The sequence below is a fragment of the Perognathus longimembris genome, chromosome 14, assembly GCF_023159225.1.
Source record: "Perognathus longimembris pacificus isolate PPM17 chromosome 14, ASM2315922v1, whole genome shotgun sequence".
In the NCBI taxonomy this organism is placed as follows: Eukaryota; Metazoa; Chordata; class Mammalia; order Rodentia; family Heteromyidae; genus Perognathus; species Perognathus longimembris.
The window spans coordinates 60902893-60927943 of record NC_063174.1 but is presented as its reverse complement, the minus strand read 5'-3'; the positions used below and the strand labels follow the sequence as shown (position 1 = coordinate 60927943).

Sequence of the window (25051 nt, the reverse complement as noted above, 5' to 3'; positions counted from 1 at the left end):
CATACCTGTGTGTCCCAGGCTGCAAGGAGATGGAGGGAAGGGTGACCAGGGAGTAGCCAAGCCTCCACAAGCAAGAAGCACAGCTGTGAAAACCTTATCCCTCTTCAACTGGAGTGGCGTCCCTTACCTGGAAAGTAAGAGGAGTTCTTGATCATCTCTTAGATGAGTAACTTTAAAGGCTTTAAAAATTGAATTTCAGGGCTGGGGATATAGCCTAGTGGCAAGAGTGCCTGCCTCGGATACACGAGGCCCTAGGTTCGATTCCCCAGTACCACATATGCAGAAAACGGCCAGAAGCGGCGCTGTGGCTCAAGTGGCAGAGTGCTAGCCTTGAGCGGGAAGAAGCCAGGGACAGTGCTCAGGCCCTGAGTCCAAGGCCCAGGACTGGCCAAAAAAAATTGAATTTGAGGGCTGGGAATATGGCCTAGTGGCAAGAGTGCTTGCCTTGTATACATGAAGCCCCAGGTTCGATTCCCCAGCACCACATATACAGAAAATGGCCAGAAGTGGCCCTGTGGCTCAAGAGGTAGAGTGCTAGCCTTGAGCAAAAATAAGAAGACAGGGATAGTGTGCTCAGTCCCTGAGTCCAAGGTCCAGGACTGGCAAAAAAAAAAAAATGAATTTCACTGTATTCACAAACTGCTTTCTTAAATGGCAACTCCTTTGAACAACTAAAGATAGAATTTCAGAAGTATACATTTCTATAAAGTATTAAGTTTAAAATAAATGTTTTCAACCACTCTGCATGGAAATACATGCTATGTTTTCTACATTCTTTTTCTTTATTTTGTGCTGGTAGTAGGGCTTGAAATGACAGGGCCTATGCACTGTCATTTACTTTTTTGCTCAAGGATGGTGATTTACCAACTGAGCAACACCCCCATTTAACTTTTTTCAGTGACTAAAATGGAAAAAAGCAGTGTCACAGCCATCCCTATTTAGGCTGGCTTTGAACTGCAATCCTCAGATTTTAGCCTCCTGAATAGGGAAGATTACAGGTGTGAGCCACCAGTGCCCAGCTTTTACATTCTTTTTTGAATAGAATTTATACTACAAAACCTGAATCATTTTTCCTTCTGAGTCCCTTTTATCACAAAGTATTACACACAGAAAAACACAGCACGTGCAACATCATTATGCTGTTATAGTCCAGCTGCCACCCAGGCTGGGGCACAGGGCAGCACGGAACTCTAGAAAGGCTGTGCGCCTCTCTAGTCCAACCCCTTTCACCTCTTTCTCAAAAACTACTCCTTAAGCTTTCCTCAGTTTTCTTACAGATTAATCACACAGCTGAGCAGTGCTAACATGTACTGGGGTTTCTGTTGTTGTTTATTTGCTTTAGAATTTTTTATCAGAAGAATCACTTGGTATATTCTTTGGTTCAAGATTGTTGCTGTTCTACTATAGTTAATTTTCCTTTCTAAGTATTTCATTGAGTAAATATGAGAGTTTTCATCTGACAATCACTTCCACAGAGGTCCGATTTTGTGACTAAGCATTTGTTCACTTTTCCTATGGTTCCTGCACCGATTTTCCACCAGGTATAACTTCCCACTGCGAGCCCACCAGCTTTCAGAGAGTACTGCTATGTTGAGTCCGGGAAGTCACAGGGCTTGTCCATTCAGAGGCCCCCTGGCCAGAGGTGACCGCCTTCCCTGAACATAAAACCCAGGTCAGAATTAATGAACATGTTACTTTCCCAAAGAACATGAACATCCCACAGCCTGGGCAGGTGCTGCTACTTGCCACCTGTGAGTCGTTTGCTGTAAGTCAAAGCAAACTTGGAAAAAAGGTAGAGGAAGAGCCTTACCAATCAAGGCATCTCCACAGCCCACCTCAGGTTTTCTAAGTGGGTGGTCAGCAAATCACTTAACATTTTTTCAGAAAGATACAACGGCATGTCCAAAACACAGACTTTAATCTTCTACTCAAGGAACACTCGCTAGATCAATTAAGATAATACCATATGGATACAGGTATGTATGCATGTGTGCATACACACAGTCCCAGTATTCCTTCATTCACACTTCTGTTGACATGAAAAAAAAATTGGGGGAACCATGATCTCACTCTACAGACCAGACTACCCTGCAATTCACTATTCAGCCTAGGCCGCCCCCAAACTCACAACTTGACTCACAGTCTCTACAGCATTGGGGCACTGGCAGGCCCAGCTTTTAATCTAAATGTTTTTAATGGCGATAGGAATAACATTTTTATTTCTCTCTTTTTTTTTTTTTTTTTTGGCCAGTCCCGGTGCTTGAACTCAGGGCCTGAGCACTGTCCCTGGCTTCTTCTTGCTCAAGGCTAGCACTCTGCCACTTGAGCCACAGCGCCACTTCTGGCCATTTTCTGTATATGGGGTGCTGGGGAATCGAACCCAGGGCCTCATGTATACGAGGCAAGCACTCTTGCCACTAGGCCATATTCCCAGCCCACATTTTTATTTCTTATGCTGCTTTTAATAAGTTACATTTTCCCAAGAACTCCTTCTGTGTCTTTCAAATTTGTTAGCATGATGCTATTTCTTGTATCGATGTGATATATCTTCTTTTTTCATTTTTTGCCAGTCCTGGGGCTTGAACTCATGGCCTGAGCACTGTCCCTGGATTCTTTTTGCTCAAGGCCAGCACTCTATCTCTTGGGCCACAGTGCCACTTCTGGCTTTTTCTATGTATGTGGTGCTGAGGAATCGAACCCAGAGCTTCATGTATACCAGGCAAGCACTCTACCACTGGGCTATATATTCCCAGCCCTATTTTTTCCCTTTCAATATGGTATTTTCATATAATGTACTTTGATCATATTTACCACTCCTTTTTTGTCCCCCCCCAAATAGGGCCCCTTGTATGTTCATATCTTTTTATTTGTTTTTGGATCTAGATTCAAAAGTCTAGATTTGTCTTTCCTTCTCTCTTTCTCGCTCCCTTCCTTGTGCCCTGCCCCCCCTTGCTCTCTTTCTTTCTGTTGTAGGGCTTGAACTCAGGGCCTAGGCACTGTCTCTGAGCTTCTTCATGCTCAAGGCTAGCACTCTACCATTTGAGTCACAGCACCATTTTTTTTTGCCAGTCCTGGGGCTTGAACTCATGGCTTGAGCACTGTCCCTGGCTTTGTTTTGCTCTTGGCTAGCACTCTGCCACTTGAGCCACAGCTCCACTCTTGCTTTATATATATATGGTGCTGAGGAATCGAACCCAGGGCTTCAAGTATGCAAGGCAAGCACTTTACTACTAGGCCATATTCCCAGCCCCCCACTTTTGGTTTTTAAGTGGTTAACTGGAGATAAGTGTCACACGGACTTTTCTGCCTGGGCTGGCTTTGAACCACAATCTTCAGATCTCAGCCTCCTGAGTAGCAAGGATTACAGCTGTGAGCTCCTAGATTTATCTTTCTGAGTCTGACCTATTTCTCTTAACATGACTCTCTCCAGTTCTATCCATTTTTCCTATAAATGTTATAACTTCATTCTTCTTCATGGCTAAATAATACTATACAGTATATATAATCCGTAACATAGGCTAATTCCATAGCTTGGCAGTTGACACAGTTGTACAGGTATCTCTACTGACTTTGATTCCTTTGGATATATGCCCAGAAGCGGCACAGCAGGATCATAGAGTAGTTTTATTTGCTGAGGAACTTGAATACTGATTTCCATAAATGGCCAGACTAATTTACATTTCCAACAATGTAAAAAGTTCCTCTTTCTTCCTTATGTCTTTACCAGCTAAAAGCTAGTTTAAAGTTCACATCTACCTAAACCTACACATGAGCCCATACTTCATGTAACCAATGATTTAGAAATGTTGCAGCCAAAGCTACCTTCAACCTTCAGTTTGCTATTTTCTGTCTTAGACCTAGAGGGCTCAAGACATGTAGGACTACAAGTATACATAATGTAGAGTGAAGCTATATTTTCATTTTCGTCCACTGAGTAAATTAACAGTCTGTCATTTCAGGGCAAAGAAAATATTCTAAATGAAATGGTAGTGATGCTGCACAACATGAATATACTAAAATCTAAGTAACTTGACCAGTACGGTGGAGTTTATGATATGCAAATTATCTCAAAGTTTTCAAAAACATACTTTTTGTTTTAACCAATTTTGGAGCTTGAACTCAGGCCCTGGGTGCTACTTATGATGGGTTTTATTGCTTAAGCCTAGTACTCCAGGTCAGAGCTGGTGGCTTACGCCTGTAATCCTAGCTACTCTGAAGATCACAGTTCAAAGTCAGCTTAGGGGCTGGGGATATGGCCTAGCAACAAGAGTGCTTGCATCCTATACATGAAGCCCTGGGTTCGATTCCACAGCACCACATATACAGAAAATGGCTAGAAATGGCGCTGTGGCTCAAGTGGCAGAGTGCTAGCCTTGAGCAAAAAGAAGCCAGGGACAGTGCCCAGGCCCTGAGTCCAAGGCCCAGGACTGACCAAAACCAAAACAAAAACAAACAAACAATCAAAGTCAGCTTAGGCCGGAATGTCCATGAGACTCTTTATTTCCAATTAACCACCAGAAAACCAGGAGCAGCACTGTGGCTCAAGTGGTAGAGTGCTAGCCTTGAGCAAAAAACTTAGGGACAGTGCCCAGACCCTGAGTTCAAGCCCATGACCAATTTAAAATAATAATAATAATAATATCTCAATCTTCTCTAAACACTGGAAAATTATGATCCAGGGTTAACCAGAATTTGGCTAGAAAATCAATTAGCATCCCAAACATTTGTAAGCTAACATAATAAGCCAGTTGAGATTTGTAAGCAAATCTACAGTCACTGTGTTGTCCTGCTTTGCTAAGTACAGTATTGTGACCTTGATTTAATAGGTGGTGAATCAGGTTTGCCTGGGGACTGCTGGGCACTGCAGCTTCTCTACAGAGTACAGAGTACTACAAACAGGCAGACCACACGCTGGTGTGCACGGCTCTCTAACACACACCATGTGGCCTGAAGGCCGAGGTCATGTTCTTTACTTTCTCTTACAGGTGCTTCCAGCATATTGATAAAAGTTTGATAAATGACCCAAGGAAGAAGGGAAGGTTGGGGTTTGCAAAATTCTAAATCAGAGAGCTCTAAGTCAGAGGCCTATTATGATAGGCCTCTTTCTGACAAAAGGAAAACCAAAAACAATGAGCCAAGAACAAACCTTGCCAGTGAGGAGAGCGATCCTCAGGAGACTAGAGAGCCAGGCGCCGGGTTTCTGATCCTGAATCTGGTTCTGACGTGCTTTGGGATCTTAACCAAGCGGCATGACTTCTTTGGGCCTGTTTCTTCATCTGTAAAATAAAGGGCGAGGAGTAAGCAACAATTCCTTCCTTTTTTCAAGAGGACGAGAGTTTGAATTCAGGGCCTCCCGATTGCCAGGCAGGAGTGCTTCAACTTACTTAAGTCACACTCCCAGCTGTTCTTTGCTTTGGGTATTTTAAAAATAGGACCTTGTATTTTTGCTCAGGGCTGACCTAGGAACTCAATCTTCCTACCTACCAAACCACCAGGCCCAGCTTATTTGGGATGAAGTCTCACTTTTTGCCTAGGTTCACCGGACCAGATCCCCTCCATCACCTCTTCCCAAGCCGCTATGATTTTAGGCATGAGTCATAGCACCTGGCCTAGGCCTGAAAGACCAGCCTACCTTCAATCCTATCTATATGAGCTGAGCACTGACCAACAAAAAGAGTGAACTATCACCAGACGCTCATGCTTGTCATTCTAGCTAATCAGGAAGTTGAAATCTGAGAACTGTGGTTCAAAGCCTGCTTGGGCAGGCAAGTGTGCGAGACTGTTATCTCCAATTAAGCACCAAAAATCCAGCAGTTGAGCTGTGGCTCAAGTGGTAGAGCACTAATCTTGAGTAAAAACACAACTCAGAGACAGCACCCAGGCCCTGAGGTTCCAAGTTCCAGTACCGGCAAGAATCCCACATAAATGTGAAAATGTCCCAGACTGGCCAAGCACTCTCTTAGGAATCACCACCTTGGCAGTCATCATTCTCCTAACTCCAGGTTACTGACCTCAGCCTTCTAAAAGAAGTTTCCATTTGGTAATGTCAATATAGTTTAAATATTCAATAGGAACTAATTTCAAAGAAACTAAGCAACAAACAGAAAACAGTCCTTTGATAATAAAAACACTAGGCCCTGTTCATTATATTTGTTTTGTTTTTTGTATTTGTGTTTCTGTGTGTGTGTGTGTGCATGTGTCAGTCCTGGGTCTTGAACTCAGGGTATGGGCACTGTCCCTGAGAGTTCTGGCTTAAAACTAGCATGCTACCACTTGACACACAGCACCACTTCTGGCTTTTTGGTGGTTAATTGGAGATAATAATCTCACAGATTTCTGTGCCCTGGCTGGCTTCAAACCATGATCCTCATTCAGTTCTCAGCCTCCCGAGAATCTCATGGACTTTCCTGCCTGAGCTGGCTTCGAAACACAATCCTCAGATTCAGCCTCCTGAGTAGCTAGGATTACAGGCATGAGCCACCAGTGCCTGGCTTAAGTTTGGTGTTTTGAACCTATTTTTAAAGACTTTTTTCTATCAGCATACATTAATTGTACAAAGGGAAGTTCATTGTGACATTTCCATCCATGCATACAACGTACCCTATTAACTGTACCTCTGCTATCACTCTCCCTTATCCACCACCTTCTTAAAATAATTTCAATGGTTTCATTGTTCTCTTTTCACAGAATTTTTTTTGTTTGTTTGCCAGTCCTGGGGCTTGAACTCGGACTGAGCACCATCCCTGGCTTCTTTTTGCTCAAGGCTAGCACTCTACCACTTGAGCCACAGCACCAACTGTTTCCTATATATGTGGTGCTGGGGAATCGAACCTAGGGCTTCATGTATACGAGGCAAGCACTCTACCACTGGGCCATATCCCCAGCCCTCATTGTTCTCTTTTCTTAAATACATAAGAACTCTTTGACCATATTCACTACCCCCCCATACCTACCCCCTCCTCCACCTAAGAGCTTGTGGGGTGTTTTTTTTTTTGCCTGGGCCTTGGACTCAGGGCCTGAGCACTGTCCCTGGCATCTTTTTGCTCAAGGCTAGCACTCTGCCACCTGAGCCACAGCACCACTTCTGGCTGTTTTCTATATATGTGGTGCTGGGGAATTGAACCCAGGGCTTCATGTATACAAACGAGGCAAGCACTCTTGCCACTAGGCCATATTCCCAGCCTCTCTTCTATCATTTTTCTAGTGTATATTAATTGTACCAAGGAATTTCACTAGGCCATGTTCTTTCTAACTTGAGTCTCCACCCCCTAAACCAATGGTGATGACATCCTAGACATGAGCAGGCAGGGCTGCCTCCCAGAAAGTCAGGGTCTCTGGAGCTTTGGGGACGCTGCTGTGTGACAGTAGCTCTTCAGATAGACAGGAAGCCCCATGAGAATCACAGCACAGCAACACAGGGCTGCCCAATCCTTTGTGGGCACGGGGTGCTGCCAGCCCTATGGAGGAACAGACATGCCAGGCCCAACCGAAAGCTCAAAACCACCTCTAGACCGTAATCTGCTATAGGAACCAAGAGTCAAGATGTCACCAGAGAAAACACTGAGCTGAACGGCCAGCTCTGGTAAGCAAAGGGAAAGGATGTGCTGTCCATGAACAACCAAATTTATTTACACTAATTATGAATGCAGGCTATCAGCTGGAAAAAATCTCACTTGAAATGCCAGAAGGTTCAGAACCCATTCACAGGCTTTTCAAAATTCCTGCAGTTGCCATGGTAACCGTGACATTGTATTTTTTGGCGTTGGACATGTAGAATTACTACCCATAATGCATTTAATACAGTTTGGGGCCACCAATTCATAGCAAAATAAATCTGAGTTCAGACTCTTCCCCTCCCTCTTAGATAAACAAAAAGGACCAGCTGGAGGTAGTACCCCATGGACAAGCTCCGAGGCCCACACTTCACAAAATGCTCAACTGAAGGTACAATAAGCACTATGGGAATTGGACTTCCTCACCCATTACCATATGGCTGAAACTTATAAAAATGAAATGTTCCCCACCACATTAATGAAATTGTCACTGTTTAAAAGAACAAATTTATTAAAATTTATATCTCCATCACTGAAATGCAATTCTGTACAGAAAGACAAAGAAAAAAAAACAGAGCTACTCAAAGAATACCTTTACTAATCCTTTGAGGACACTGTCCACACTAAATAAGATAATCCTTCAAATGTCACAATTATTACTAAAATAACAAAAATAAGGCTTTATTTCTCAGGTTTAGAAGGGACCTATTTAATCATAATTCTTTGCCCTGGAATATTCCTCAACATTTAAAATACATGCATGATTTTAAAAGTCCCTTACCTTTGTATAATCTGCCATCTGAACACAGAAATGGAAAAAATTACCGGGCACCAACTGCAAAGCCATACCCAACACACAGCAAGGCCCCTGCACCAGCACCTCGGGGCTGCAGGGCTCCCACCAGGGGCTAGCCTGCATCTGCCTGGTGAACCGCAGGGCCAGGGCAGCGCTGCCTCCCTCCCTCGGCTCCTCCTTCAGATCCCAGGCAGCAGTGTGAAGGGAAGCAAAAGACTCCACCACGGGCGGTTTCCATATTCACAGAGACTTTGGTAACCGCTGCATTGCAGTCTTTCTGAAAGCTACTAACCTTAGAGGCAACGGCGCAGACGAGAGACTCCCCAGCAGAGCAAGCTGACTCTGGAATCACAAAGATTTTTTAAGGATCTTTTTTGAAGTGTTACCAACTCCTACAGATATTTCTGGATTTCCAATCTGTTTCCTACAGGTTGATTGGTTTGTCGCTTTTCCTGGAGGACAGCTGTGACAGTTGGTCGTACTGGGTGAGAATGCCGGAATGGATGTAATGAGCATTGTGACACATACTCATTAATGCTTGAGCACTCCCTGCACATCTGCCTAACTCCAGCTTCACAGCCCCTGCTGAGAGCTCTCAGGAGTAAACCACAGTTTTCAATACAGGAAAAATGCAAGCACAGCAAGCGTGTCTAGCTCAGATGCAGGCAGCTTTCACCTAGCCACCCAGCTACCTTCCCAGTATGGTAAAAACCATTATGTGCTCAGAGCACTTGAAATATTAAACCTATCAGATTCATAACAAGACTTCTGAAATAGCAACACATTCACTAAACAACCTCCATTCATTTGTTCATTCATTCATGCATTTACTCATTCAGTGAGCACTCGCCAGTTGCTCTATGTAAAAAGGTATGTGAGTTCGTGGTTTGCAGGTCCTCTAGTGAGACAACTGGAGAAGAGTGAGGACAAGTGCTACAGACAGGGCCAGCATCCCACAGGAGGGGGAGCTACAGCCGCTCTGGGGATCCCGTCAAGAGTTAGGACCAGCCAGGTCCTACAAGGAAGGAGCCCTGGTGGGTGTGAAAGGATATTCATGTCCTTTCCATGGGGCTGGGAAAGGGGAGGAGGAGGGAAAGCATCCTTTTCAGGGTGTACCAGTGGATCCTCGGCAATCGTGCACAGGCTCTCTTCTGACTGTCTGGGGCATGAGCCGTCCAGACCTCACAGCAGCTCTGCACGCTCACAACCGACACACCCCTGAGCCACACGCATGCCCGAGGCACGAGGGGATTGGAAGGAGGTGCAGAATCTGAAGGTGGCAGCAGCGTGTGCCAGCGATCCCACCACACTGCCCTCAGCAGAGGACAGCAGCCTGGCTTCCGGTGATCCTGGTGACTGATTCCTGGCAGGGATCCACTTCCTGTTCACACTGCCTCTCTACTGGACCTAGTGCCCGCACTGACCATGATGGAGCACCAGAAATGGATGAGCAAACATTCCTTCATCACACTAACTTGAGGTGGCCAGTAGCAGACCTGCAGGCATGGCGCTGTGCTCTACGTGAGAACACCCTTCTTGGCTGTCCCCATCCACTAACGCCACGTGACACCCGATGCTCCGGAATCCTCCCCTCCAGGGAATCTTCACACTTCCCATCCCGAGCCACAAGGCCCCTGGCTCTGGGCTCCTGTCATCCCCAGAGTCATCACCCTGCTCTGACCCGTCAATCAGCTGTACTAACAGTCAATTTTGTACCTGCATGTGTAAGGCACTACTGCGGGCTGTGGTTGTGTCCACGGAAGACACAAGTAGGCAGCCACTCCGAACCAGCCCTCACCACCAGCACCATCTCCAAACTGACTAGAGAGGGAGGGCGAGGCACAGGGGAGCTAAGTCACAATCGAAGTAGAGGAGCCGGGACCCAAACCCAGGCTCTGCCTCCATAAGCCACCCCCTACTGGCCATCTTCTGCATTCAGGGGCAGCTGCAAAGGCTTCAGCCACAAGGACCGGAAAAAGAAAAAGACAATACAGAGGTCATGGGAGTGGGACGGAGGGGGCTTATGGGAACTTGAAAGGAAAGCCTACAATCTTCTGACCCTCATCCTTCTGAATCTTCAAGGTAAGATGAATAAGTGGGTAGTTACACTGCATATTGGCATTCTGGTCAACAAGGGACTGCCTTAACATTATACTGCCTGATGCCTCTGGGCAAAGTACTCTGTGATGTTCCCATCATGACAAAACAGCTAATGATGCACTTCTCTGAATGTATCCCCATCATCTCATGATGCGTGACTGAATATCAGACCATAGTAGACACACCTTGCATAAATTCCTGACTGGGAAAAATCTCACAGCACGTGGTGAAAGAGCCGACAAAGAACACAGGGGTGGCATGAGGAAATTCCTTTTTCCCATCACTGCTTCATAAACTCACTAGAGCAGTTTAAAGCCTCAGAGGAACTTTTATCAGATGCCGCTGGGCACATGCCGGTGCTACTCTGGGCATTCGCACGAGAGAGAGCCCTGCCTTTCAAGTCAGGAGTCAAAGCTTACTCTCTGTGGCAGGTCCATTCCTGCCACTGCCGCGCAGTACAACGACTTCCCCACGGGGCCCACGCAGCCAGCCCCTGGGTCCAGGGGGAAGCAGATACAGGTCTCACATCAAGACTCTGTCTCCTGGGACAGACACAGAGGGTGGGCTGACGGTTGGACCAGTGAGCAGCGCCTGCAGGTGGAGAGGCCTGAAGAGAACACAAGCAGCCTCCCAGGGCCAGTGCCTGAGGAACAGAGGAGGAGTTCACCATGCAGTCCTCCTCCTCCAAACCACCTATCAGCCTGACTCTATGAGGGCCAACCACGGGGAAGCTCAGCGGGCAAGAGCCAGAACCTTACACTGTGAAGGCAGCTTCAGCTCCCTCTTCTCTACAGATGGGGAGGGGGCAAGAGAGAAACAGCGTTCCAGCCGAGAGGGTCCTTCCCCTCTGACTCCTCCAACCAATCACACCCTTAGAATTCCAGGAACCTACACTACAAATCTTACAGGGCTGATTTGATTTTCAGCTAAGCTAAGGGCTGTGAAACTCTCCTGAAAGACCAGGATACCTCAAAAGGTTTGCACAGGAAGTTGAGCTGTGGCTCAAAGTGGTAGCGCCAAAGAGCTCAGGGACAGTGCCTAGGCCTAGAGTTCAAGCCCCATGACCGACAGAAAATTGCACAAACATTTACAAAATGTAGCACAAAGCATTCAGTAATCTTTCCAATCTTTTTTTTTTTTTTTTGGGGGGTGGTCTTGGGACTTGAACTCTGGGCCTGGGCACTGTCCCTGAGCTCTTCAGCTCAAGGCTAGCATTCTAACACTTGAGCCAGAGAGCCATTTCTAGTTTTCTGGTGGATAAATGGAGATAAGAGTCTCACAGACTTTCCTGCGCAGGCTGACCTTTAACTATGATCCTCAGATCTCAGCCTCCTCAGTAGCTAGGATTATAGGTGTGAACCACTGACGCCCAGCTTAATTTTTCCAATTTTAACTCACTTTAAATATATGGTGAGAGCTAAAGGACTCTCACTATTAATTGGAGTAATCATGGCAAACCTGCCCCTTTATTAAATAGCAGGAACAAAAATTAATAATCTAATTAAGACAAATTAGCTAATATTATTAATGGACACTTACATAGATTGGATATAATTATGAAAGCATCTCCATAGGTTTCACTAGGATACATAACAAAATGCTCAAGAACACCACTACTATCCTAAGGTGCTTATTACCACTTCAAAAATACAACCCAGGGCTGGAATGTGGCTTAGTGGTAGAGTACTTGCCTGGCATGCAAGAAACTCTGGGTTCCATTCCTCAGTACCACATAAACAGAAAAGGCTAGAAGTAGTGTTGTGGCTCAAATGGCAGAGTGCTAGGCTTAAACAAAAAGAAGCTCAGAGGGGCTGGGAATATGGCCTAGTGGCAAGAGTGCTTGCCTCGTATACATGAGGCCCTGGGTTCGATTCCCCAGCATCACATATACAGAAAACGGCCAGAAGTGGCGCTGTGGCTCAAGTGGCAGAGTGCTAGCCTTGAGCAAAAAGAAGCCAGGGACAGTGCTCAGGCCCTGAGTTCAGGCCCCAGGACTGGTAAAAACAAAACAAACAAACAAAAAATACCTAGTATCTAAATTAATATGAAAAAATACTAAAGGAGCAAGTGGAACACCTTCTGAAGGGAAAACACATAATAATTTCTAGTCACTCTTAGCATTGTTGGAGCTGAAGAACAAAGGATGTCCCCAAGAAGAAATAGGAAAAGAAAAAAAAAGAACAAAATGTACACTAAAACACAGGCAAAATTTAGTTGACTAGAATATATATTCTTAATTTTTTCCCCAAAATCTAACAGGATACTTTATTTGATAGGACCATTTCATGACCATCAGATTTGATTCGGTTTCAGGAAATAAGGGCAATGTAATTTTGCTTCCTTGAGCAACAGTGGGTCCCAGAGGCTTCAAGCATAAAAAAGAAAGCCACTGCGTGATCCAGATAGGTCAAACAAGCCCCAATTACAAGCAGCATGGCCTCTTCACACATATAAATGGGAATCAGAACAGTAACTAAAAGGAGCATCAAAATGACATATATGTATGTAAGCGCATATGTATATGTGTGTATAGGTATATACGTATGCATTATATTCATAGAAACACTAGTAGGTGAATGAATGAATGTTCTCAGTAACTTGACTCATAGCAGCCAAAAAGCCACAACGCCAATGTTTATGAACAGGACTGGTGAGTACCTCAAAGTGTCCATACAGTGGAATACTAGCTGACATTAACAACAACCTGTGTTAAACACTGACTGACTACCACAACACTGATAAACCTTGGAAACATCATGCCTGTTTTACTTAGGTCACACCTATAATCCCAGCTACTCAGAGGATAGAGTTATGTATAAGGACTGTGGTCCCAAGTCAGTCCCAGCAAAATTAGCAAGGTTCTAGGAAAACAAAACAAAACTAACTAAAAACACAAGGCCTAGGAGTGTGGCACAAGTGGTAGAGTGCCTGCCTAGCAGATGTGCAATCCCCAGTACTGAAAACAGAAAGAGAAAGGGGAAAGGAAAGCAGAGAAACATGAGCATCTGCTTTTTTTTTTTTGGCCAGTCCTGGGCTTGGACTCAGGACCTGAGCACTGTCCCTGGCTTCTTTTGGCTCAAGGCTAGCACTCTGCCACCTGAGCCACAGCGCCACTTCTGGCCGTTTTTGGTATATGCGGTGCTAGGGAATCGAACCCAGGGCTTCATGCATGGGAGGCAAGCACTCTACCACTAGGACATATTCCCAGCCCCAAGCATCTACATTTTTAAGACCCAGAAGAATATCTGAGCTTCGAGGTTTAAAAGAAATTAATTCTCCATAAAGCTCACAAGAACAAAAATAAACCTGTGCATAAAATGAACAACCAATGGCAGCAAAACCACATTCTCTGAACTTAAGTTCCCACCTGGCCCTCTCTCTACCTAGAAGTTTTCAACAATCTGACTCACAGAAAGTACCTAGATCAACGGGGGGTGACCAGAGCAGAATTCGATAATTGGCTGATATTGTCATCACAAAGTCACATCTCTTCCACAGGAAGAGAAGCACATCTACTCACAATTCACAATGACTCAGCCAGTGTGCAAAATGTTTTACATAATGGGAAAATCTATTATGACTACAAAGTTCAGTATGTTCTCATTAAATTACCAGAAATTACAAATGTGATCATGCCTCTGTTAAGTGAATCAAAATGAAAACAAGAAACAAGTTTAGGTATAAACACACTTTTGGTCTGGCTGATCACAGCTTTTAATGCCACCATTTTTAATCACTCAGGTTGATAAAGTCATAGTTCAAATACTAAATAAAGAAAATCTGCATGTCGGCAATATAAGTAATTAGATTCAGACTGGGAATGTGGCTTAGTGGCAAGAGTGCTTGCCTAGCATGCACGAAGCCCTGGGTTCAATTTCTCAGTACCACATAAAAGGAAAAGGCCAGAAGTGAAGTTGCTGCTCAAGTGGTAGAGTGCTAGCCTTGAGCAAAAGCTCAGGGACATGGAGCTGGGAATATGGCCTAATGCAAGAGTGCTTGCCTCGTACACATGAAGCCCTGGGTTCAATTCCCCAGCACCACATATATAGAAAAGGCCAGAGGTGGCGCTGTGGCTCAGGTGGCAGAGTGCTAGCCTTGAGCAAAAAGAAGCCAGGGACAATGCTCAGGCCCTGAGTCCAAGCCCAGGACTGGCCATAAAAAAAAAAAAAAAAAGTAATTAGATTCTATGTTACTACAAAGTTTACAGAGGTTTTGTAAACAGCTGCATGGTAAAATAGTGTCTCCAAATTTACAATACCATCTAATGTGCTAATGAACCCTATTGTGTTTCATTGTTTAAAAAAACCACATTTCTGTAGAACACCTTACAATGTTGCAATCCACTTAGGATTTTTCCACATGCTATATTCAGTGTTTTTGTAAATCCCAGTACAAGAAGATATGTAAAGAATTCAAACATGTTAAGACTTTTCTTTTATGGCTTTTAGAAAAAGGCCTATCTTCTAAAGACTATACTTGTAGACTAACATGCTATACACATTATACAGATGTACATATTCTAAACTATATAACTTATCAATGTGTATTGATAGATTTAAGAAGTCAAGCATTCCAACTCTAAACAAAATCATCAGGGATTTTTTTTGGTTTAGGATTTTTTTTTTTTTTTTTTTTTTGCCAGTCCTGGGCCTTAGACTCAGGGCCTGAGCACTGTCCCTGGCTTCTTTTTGCTCAAGGCTAGCACTTTACCACTTGAGTCACAGCGCCACTTCTGGCCGTTTTCTGTATATGTGGTGCTGGGGAATCGAACCCAGGTCTTCAAGTATATGAGGCAAGCACTCTTGCCACTAGGCTATATCCCCAGTCCCTGGTTTAGGATTTTTACGTGTGTGCCAGTCCTGGGCTTTGAACTCCTGGATGCAATCCCTGAGCTTCTTTTTACTCAAGGCTATCTATCTAGCACACTACAACTTGAGCCAAAGCTCCACTTTTGGCTTTTGGGGGATAGTTTATTGGAGATAAGTCTCACAGACTTTCCTGACCAGGCTGGCTTCAAATCACCATCCTCAGATCTCAGCCTCCTGTGCAGTGAAAATTACAGTCCTGAGCTACCGGCATCCGGCTTCATCAGACATTTTTTACTTTACAAGTTGGTTCCCAGAAGAGAGTAACTGTAAAGCACAAGAGGGAGTCTCTTTTTGACCGCATTAAATAAACCATTTGGAAATATTAACTATAAAACCACTTGGTGATGCCTCCCTGTCTTGGTATTATTACTCATTTTAAAACCCAGAATATCTCAAAGTAAGAACTTGCAGTGCAAATGCTATTCTTAACTATCCATTGCAAGACACTATTCCCTGTATTTCTTTTAAATAAAATCTGAAACTTTTTTTTTTTCTCTGTATGTGGTACTGAGGAATTAAACTCAGGGCTTCATGTATGCTAGGCAAACACTCTATCACTAAGCCACATTCCCAGACCAGACAATTGTAATTTTATGACATCTAACCTATTTCTCCATGCAGGGCAGTCTATGCTTTTGGTAAGAAACCACTACCTAATACAAGGTGATGAAGATTCTTATCTATATGCTCATTTCAGAGTTTTTTAGGCCTTTGGTTCATTGTCTATGAACTTGCATATATGATATGAGACAGGGATACAATTTCAGTCTTTTCTGTGTGGTTAGTCGGTATAGTATCATTTTTTAAATTTTCTATTGTTATTATAAAGATGATATACAAAGGCCACACCACTTCTTGGGCATCTACCTAGATCATTACAAGTCAGTATACAGTAAAGACACTTGTACATCCATGTTCATTGCTGCACTATTCACAGTAGCCAAGTTGTGGAAACAGCCAGATGCCCTACAATAGGTGACTGGATCAATAAAATGTGATACCTGTATGCAATGCAATTTTCCTCATCCATTAGGAAGAATAAGATTATGTCATTTGCAGTGAAATGGATGGGCCTAGAACAAATCATGCAAAACCTATGCAGGATGGGCATTCACCCACAGTGAGACTAAAGGAGGGTACCCGAAGAGGAGGAGCCCAAACGGTGACTTCTTTAAACACTGAAAATACTACTGAAATGAATTCCAGAAAAATGGAAATGATTTTTTATTGGTGGTTATTTTTGTTGGTTGTAGTGATGGTGTTTGTTTCTGGTTTTCGTGTTTCCCTTCTTGTGGGGAAGGGGTGGGCACAGAGAGGGAGAGAGGAAGGGTGAACAAATGCTGTCATACTATTCCTCATAGTATTTCCACACAAGTATACACTACGTGGAACTAGCTATGTAGCTTGTGGGAAGGGAGGGGAGGGGCAACAGGGGGACAGCAGAGGAAGACGGGACACTGTCCACCAAAAAAAAAAAAAAATGTACTCAATACCTGACTTATGAAATGGTAAGCCCTCTGTAAAACACCTAGTAACAATAAAATTATATTTAAAACACAACAAAAACATTAAAACTATACTATATTTAGGAAGGAACTTCCTGAATAGAGTCCCAGGGGCACAACAAATAGCGGAAAGACTCAACAAATGGGACTACTACAAATTAAAAAGTTTCTGCACAGCTAAGGTCATAGCCACCAAAATAGAAAGACAGCCAACGATATGGGAAAGGATATTTACCAGCACAGCAACAGACAAAGGCCTGATATCAGTCATCTACAGAGAACTCAAAAAACTAAGCTCCTCCAAGCCCAATAAACCTATTAGGAAATGGGCAAAAGAGCTAAAGAGAGACTTCACAAGAGAAGACATAAAAATGGCAAAGAAACACATGAGGAAATGCTCAACATCCCTGCTAGTAAAGGAAATGCAAATAAAAACAACCCTGAGATACCACTTCACCCCAGTTAGAATGGCCTATACTCTGAACTCAGGCAACAACAAATGCTGGAGGGGCTGTGGGGAAAGAGGAACCCTTCTCCATTGTTGGCAGGAGTGCAAATTAGTACAACCACTTTGGAGAACAGTATGGAGGTTTCTCAAAAAGCTCAATATAGACCTACCCTATGACCCAGCCATACCACTCCTAGGCATCTATCCTAAACAGCAAAACCCAAGATATCAAAAAGACATTTGTACTTCCATGTTTATCGCGGCACAATTCACAATAGCCAAAATATGGAAACAACCCAGATGCCCCTCCACAGACGAATGGATCCAAAAAATATGGTACTTATACACAATGGAATACTACATAGCGATTAGGAATGGTGAAATATTGTTATTCGCAGGGAAATGGTCAGAACTCGAACAAATAATGTTGAGCGAGACAAGCCTAGAACACAGAAAACAAAGGGGCATGATCTCCCTGATATATGACTGTTAACAAAGGGAGACGGAGAGACAGTAGAGACCAAGTCTGTGAACACTGTATATGTGCTTGATACATTGTATATTGCATATGTGTCTACCTGACCTAGACAAGGGATGGAAAAACAGGTTGTAAGATATCACAAGAAATGTACACACTGCCCTACTATGTAACTGCACCCTCTTTGCACAACACCTTGTAAAAAAATTTATGTTCAATTAATAAAATAAATAAATAAATAAATATACTATTCAGCGAAAAAAAAACTATACTATATTTAAAGATTCAAGGAAAATGTTTTGTCCCAAGTGCCCACAGACATGTCTGAGCTGGCTGGGGTTTCAGAGAGCTCATCATGCCTCTAGTCCTATTTGCTTTCAGTGCAGGAGAGAAGTACAGGCATAGGGGCAAGAACCCCACGTGGTGAGCATTAGCTTGAACCACTCTCTCCATCTTCAACCCACTCAGCTGGGCCCGAGGGGTAGGAATCTGGGAGAATCTGAACAGCTGTTTCCTATACCTAAGGGCCACAGGCCTGGCACAACCATGGCTGCATCACAATAAAGGCCCCAGCTCTGTGTGCCTCATCCGAAACCGTCACACCTACAGGATACCCCTTCAAAAGAATAAGAGGGGCAGGGCATGGGTGGCTCAGGACTTTAATCTTAGGAAGTTGACTTAGGAAGTTCATCTCTGAGGATCATAGTTCAAAAGGCAGCCTGGGCAGGAAAGTCCAGGAGACTCTTATCTACAACTAACCACCAAAAAGCTGGAAGTGGAGATGTGGCTCAAGTGGTAGAGTGTTAGCCTCGAGCAAAAAAGGCTCAGGAACAGCACCCAGACTGAGTTCAAATCCCAGGACTGGTGGGGGGAAAAAAAAGGAAGGAAGAAAAAGGAAAGGAAAGGAAGGAGGGAGGCAGGGGAAGAGGGATGGGAGGAGGGAGGGAGGGAGAAAGATGGAGAAAGGAAATGCCAACAATGTCTGTCTAGAACATGCTATATCAATCTCCATAAGATGATAGCCCATCTCCTATGTGTGGAAAGGCAGGTGCCACGTTTTCTTTCCTAGTTCTGTCACAGCATAATGCCTGACAAACAAGCCTAGAAAAGAGGCCCATAATCCCTTATCCACAATTCTACAACCCAGTAAGCTCTGACAGTGAAGACATGTTCACAGCTCACCTAGTGGCAGGGCTGACAAAAGGTTTGCCTATTTACTGCAAATATTCACCCACTCTACTACGAAAGTATGATGCGTTTGATGACATGGTACTGCCTAAGTTGTTCCACAAAGTGCACTACATTCACTAATTTTGTTCTACCATATCAAAAATTCCACATTCCAGAATCTTCCCTGGCTCCAGGATGGAGAGAGATATAACCCTATGGCTGTTAAGTGACAGCACGACAAGCAATGGTAGAGATGGCAACAGACCAAAGATACCAATGGACAAGAGAAGGAAAATGCCTGCCCGCACTGGCAGTCTGGATCAGGCAATTTTCGTTCCCTGTGAGGCTCTGCTGGGCGGACGGACACCCTCGTGACGGAGGAGTACTGTCTTGACCTTGAGGAGCAGGGACTGTCATGGACATGAGAAGTCTGAGGGCGGCGCACACCTTCTCTTTGGAGCCCAGCCCTACATGACAGCACAAGCCAGCACAGGGCCCTGGGGGTGGAGAAGCATTGGATGCCAGTCTGGAAGCTGGTGGAAGAGTCAGGATTTTTTTAGTATCTAGAATATACAGGCAACTCGAAAAACTGCACAGCAGGAGTACAAGTAGCCCTATCAACAAATGGGCAAATGAACTGAATAGACAGTTCTCACAAGAAGTACCAATGGCTAATAGTTACATGAAGACCTTTTCAATACCCTTAGCCTTAAAGGAAAGAAATTAAAACTACACTAAGGCGGGGCACTGGTGGCTCACACCTGTAATCCTAGCTACTTAAGAGGCTGAGATCCGAGGATCGAGGTTCAGAGGTGCCCTCAGCAGGAAAAATCCAGGAGACTCTTATATCCAAGTAACCATGAGAAAACCAGAAGTGGAGTTGTGGCTCAAAGAGGTACAGTGCTTAGCCTTGCACCCAAAAAAAGCTCAGGGACAGCATCCAGGCTCTTAGTCCAATCCCTAGGACTGACCAAAAATAAACAATAACTAAGATTCCATCTCATCCAGTCAAGAGCAGCAGCCATCAAGAAAACAAACAGGCTGGGAACGCGGCTGAGTGGTAGAGCGCTTGCCTGGCATGCATGAAGCATGAAGCCCTGGATTCGATTCCTCAGCACCACATACACAGAAAAAGCCAGAAGTGGCGCTGTGGCTCAAGTGATAAGAGTGCTAGCCTTGGGGCTGGGGATATGGCCTAGTGGCAAGAATGCTTGCCTCAAATACATGAGGCCCTGGGTTCAATTCCCCAGCACCACATATACAGAAAATGGCCAGAAGTGGCACTGTGGCTCAAGTGGCAGAGTGCTAGCCTTGAGCAAAAAGAAGCCAGGCCCTGAGTTCAAGGCCCAGGACTGGCAAAAAAAAAAAAAAAAAAAAAGAAGCTCAAGGACAGTGCCCAGCTGTCTGAGTTCAAGTCCCAGGTCTGGCAGAGAAAAAAAGAAAAGAGAAGAAAAGAAACAACCAATGCTGGTGAGGCTGCAGGGAAAGAGGATCCCTGATACACTGCGGGGGCACATAAACGAGTGCAGCCTTCGTGGAAACCAGTGTGGAGGGGCCTCAAAAGCCTAAAAGTAGACCTTCCTTCCTTCTAACCCTACCACACCACTACTGAGTATATATCCGAAGCAGACTAAATCAATATACCAGAAAGACACATAGCCATCATATCGCTGCTCACAAAATCCAAACAATAGAATCAACTGATGCCTAACAACAAATGCATGGATAAAGAAGATGTAGGAACACACACACACACACACACACACATTATGGAATATCAACACAGTCATAACGCAAAATGAATCATGATATTTGCCAGAAAATGGATACAACTATAGGGTATCATACTGAGCGAGACAAGAACAGCTCTAAAACAAAATACCACTTTTCCACTATAAATGGAAACTAGACCTAAAAGACATACATATTCATGGACATCTATATAGATATATATCCATACATGTAATTAGGAGTATACTTAAATATAAGCCATGAATCAAGCTAGGAGACTACTCAAGTGAAGAAAGAGATGGGAGAATAGAAAAAGACAGCAAATGATTTTATAAAGATTGCAAGTATATCTGGGGACAGTATAGAGTAGCGTAATGAAATTGGTGATCAACAGGGGATGGTGGAGGAGATATCCACTCTAGTTGGGAGGGATCAATGGGAGGGGACTGGAATGGCAGGGAGGATAAAAGAGGTCAAATCAGGAATGGGGACAGAGAGCCTGCCTGGTAAGAGAGGATGAGACTGGAACACATGCAAACATAGATGAAGATGTGACACCTCCATAGAACTAATATATAAGTGATACTTTTAACAGATCTATCTTTTTAGAAATTTCAAATGGACATTGTTATTATAGTTATGGTCATGGATAAACCTGGGGGACATTATGCTGAATGAAAGTCTCCAGACACAATAACAAATAATGTATGACCTTATTCACATGTGAAACCTAATAAAGTTGAACCTGAAGAAACAGAGGAACTAGGGGACAGGAGAGGAGGGTCAAGGGATATGGAGATTGGGTAGAGCTAGAAGTGATAGGAAGAAAAGGGCTACACAGTACAGTCACGCGTATAAACTACGAATTACAAAAGCAAGCTCCCTCCAGGCCCCAGCCATCTATCAAGAAGAAGAGACAATGGGGCTGGGGATATAGCCTAGTGGCAAGAGTGCCTGCCTCGGATACACGAGGCCCTAGGTTCGATTCCCCAGCACCACATATACAGAAAACGGCCAGAAGCGGCGCTGTGGCTCAAGTGGCAGAGTGCTAGCCTTGAGCGGGAAGAAGCCAGGGACAGTGCTTAGGCCCTGAGTTCAAGGCCCAGGACTGGCCAAAAAAAAAAAAGAAGAAGAGACAAGCCTTCTGCCTCCTCAAATGCCTCCATTCAGGGAAGTTACTTCCATGAAGGAATCAAACTGTCCACAGTCAGGCGCTGGTGGCTCACGCCTGTAATCCTAGCTCCTCTGGAGGCTGGGATGAGAGGCTTGTGGTTCAAAGCCAACCCACAAAGGAAAGTCCATGAGACCCTTATCTCCAACTAATCACTTGAAAACCAGAAGTGGTGCTGTGGCTCAAAGTACTAGCCGTACACAAAAGAGCTCAGGGACAGCCATCCAGTCTCTGAGTTCAAGCCCCAGGACTGACCAAACAAAACAAAAATGTCCACAACACTTTCTAATGAAAAGGTTGGGGGAAAAAACTAGGCGGGGGGGGGGGGGGTGGGGGGGCGGGTGTCGTTTGTGGGGCTTGAACTCAGGGCCTGGGCGCTGTCCCTGAGCTTTTTCGCCCAATGCCAGCACTCTGCCACTTTGCGCCTCAGCACCACTTCCAGTTTTTGAGTTGTTAATTGGAGTTAAGAGTCTCATGGACTTTTCTGCCTGGGGTGGCTTCTAACCGTGATCCTCAGAGCTCAGCCTCCTGAGTAACTAGGATGACAGGCGTGAGCCACTGGAGCCTAGCTGAGCTTGAACTCAAGGTCTGGGCCCTGTCCCTGAGCTTTTTCCACTCAAGGCTAGGGATCTACCACTTGTAGCCATAGTGCTACAGCTGGTTTTCTGGTGGTAATTGGAGATAAGAGCCTCACAGACTTTCCTGTCTGGACTGACTTTCAACTTCGATCCTCAAATGTTAGCCTCCTGAGGAGCTAGGATTATAGGCATGAGCCATCAGCACTGAGCCAACTTTTTCTTTTTTTTTTTTTTTTTTTGGCCAGTCCTGGGGCTTGGACTCAGGGCCTGAGCACTGTCCCTGGCTTCCTTTTTGCTCAAGGCTAGCACTCTGCCACTTGAGCCACAGCGCCACTTCTGGCCGTTTTCTATGTATGTGGTGCTGGGGAATCGAACCCAGGGCTTCAGGTATACGAGGCAAGCACTCTTGCCACTAGGCCTTATTCCCAGCCCAACTTTTTCTTTTTGATAGAGACTCTCACTATGTAGCACAGGCTGGTATTAAACTGGAAATCCTCTGTATTCCACCTCTGGAGTACTGGGTTTACAGGTATGCACTACCAAGCCATGGCTAGGTTAAAGAATTTTAATAGTGGGAAAGACTTAATCATACCAAAACTGTACAGAAAAAAAAGCAGGCAATGTAATAAACAGGAGCAATGACAAGTAACTTCTAATTACTGCTAATTAGTGTAAATGGTATTAACACTACATTCAGCTCATTCAAATTGTCCTGCCAAAACTAAGCGAAGTGCAGAGTATTTATTAACAGCTATGAACACAGGAAAAAAGGTCACTGAAAAGTCCCCCAGGGCTCTGTATTCTAGCCTGGTCTCTTCCACCCTCACCTCTGAAATGATGAGGTGCTCCCCTTCTGCATGCAGCATCCACATGCAGGCTTCCCCAGTGCAGCAGGAAGTGGCTCACCAGACAACTATTAAGATGCATAAACGGAGGGATATTTGGAGCAGCTGCGAAAACTCTATTAGGAATAACAAAATGGGTAAGTGAATCCCAAACTCTTTAAGGTTAAATACTCACTTGGGTGAGGTTTAACAACATAACAATAGCCTACAATAATGAAATGGCTTTTCAAACTTTTCCGCCAAAGCACCCCCCAAAGGCACAGGAAAGAGAACGCTGAGGGTAAGCACTCTGAAGCAACTCAATGGATGTGAAGCATTGTGTGCTGTGCTAAAACTTCACGCATGCTTTACATTAAACCTGGAAACATATCCTCCCCCCCATCACTCTTACCCAGTTTCTTTTGGAAACTGAGGCAGTGGGGATGCTCTGCTTCCCCTTCCAGTCCTGACAGTGAGTCCCTCCCACACGTCTCTCTTCTCTCCCTCTGGGCACAAGTAAGTGGTACTATGTCCCCAAGTTCCCCCCACTCCCCCCATCATTCTCTGCACTTTAGAGCAAACTTTCCCCCATCAGCTAACACACTTTCGCCCACCATGCCTACTGACCCCTCTTGCTGAAGTCCTTGAGACCTCCGCATTGCCATAAGCAAGCGTCAGTACATGCTTAGCTGCTTGTTGAACAACTCCACCTCCCCCATCCTTTCCAGACTGCTATCTGACCACCAACTCAGAATCTCTACTTGAGCACCCAAAAGGCACTCCAACTTAGCAGGTCCCTCTTACCTAACTAACAATTCCTGGGCTCAGTAGCTGGCACCCAACTACTCAGGACACAAAGGAACATCCTTCTTCACACAGCCTCATCTGGTCCAGCAACGAAACTTGTCGGAGCTCCACCTTCAAATACTTCCCAAATCCAGATACTTCTCACCACGTACCGGCTACACTGGCCTCTTGCTGCTCCTCAAACATGGAAAACATAGTCCCACTCAGGTCTTTCTGCTTCCTGATCCTCTGCCTAAAACATTTGGCCAGGCCTTACCTTTACCTGGCTCCATCTCTCAACTTAAATATCGCCTGCTCAGAAAGACCTTTCCTGGAAAATTTATCAGGGAAAAAAACTCAGTCCACATTTGCCATGAGCCTGTTTCCCCTTTCCTTCCTAATACTGCTCTTCAGTATTAACTGATACAATGACTGGTTGGTTGACTGAGTCCCTCTCCTCCATTAAAATAAACTTCAAGAGTGCCAGAATTTGGATTCACCACTACCATGTCCATTCTCTTCCCTTGGAAAAGACTTTTTAGAGAAATGCAATTCTTTGTTGAGTAGGTCTGTTCAGTCTTAATTTATCACCTGATGCTTTGTCAAAATGAGACTTCAAACACAAGAATCTGCATGGTAATAAACTTCAAGGTAAGCAAACATTATTAAACACTATTGTGTGGCCTATCCTGGCAGCAGTCACACAAGTTCAAGGTGATTCATCACAACAGAGTGTAAAACAGAAAAAAAAAAAAAAAAGGAAACCTAAGTGTCCAACAATAAAGAACTGAACCAAGGGCTGGGAATATGGCCTAGTGGCAACAGTGCTTGCCTCGTATACATGAAGCCCTGGGTTCAATTCCCCAGCACCACATATACAGAAAATGGCCAGAAGGGGCGCTGTGGCTCAGGTGGCAGAGTGTTAGCCTTGAGCAAAAAGAAGCCAGGGACAGTGCTCAGGCCCTGAGTCCAACCCCAGGACTGGCCAAAAAAAAAAAAAAAAAAAAAAAAAGAACTGAACCAAGAAACTCTGATGGGCACGG

General features: G+C 44.6%; 1 protein-coding gene across 3 annotated transcripts in view; it reads right to left on the bottom strand.

The window, feature by feature from the left end:
• Traf3 (TNF receptor associated factor 3) overlaps positions 1-25051 on the bottom strand; it is an 86147-nt gene that overhangs the window by 38841 nt on the left and 22255 nt on the right. The window contains exons 1-3 of one of the 3 annotated variants that reach the window (XM_048362418.1): positions 8335-8355; positions 5147-5276; positions 6-127 (exon numbers count right to left, since the gene is read on the bottom strand). The gene's annotated coding sequence lies outside the window, so the exon portion shown is untranslated. Of the gene's footprint in view, positions 1-5; positions 128-5146; positions 5277-8334; positions 8356-25051 lie in introns of those variants that run through there. The other 2 variants (XM_048362417.1, XM_048362419.1) reach the window with 2 other exon arrangements.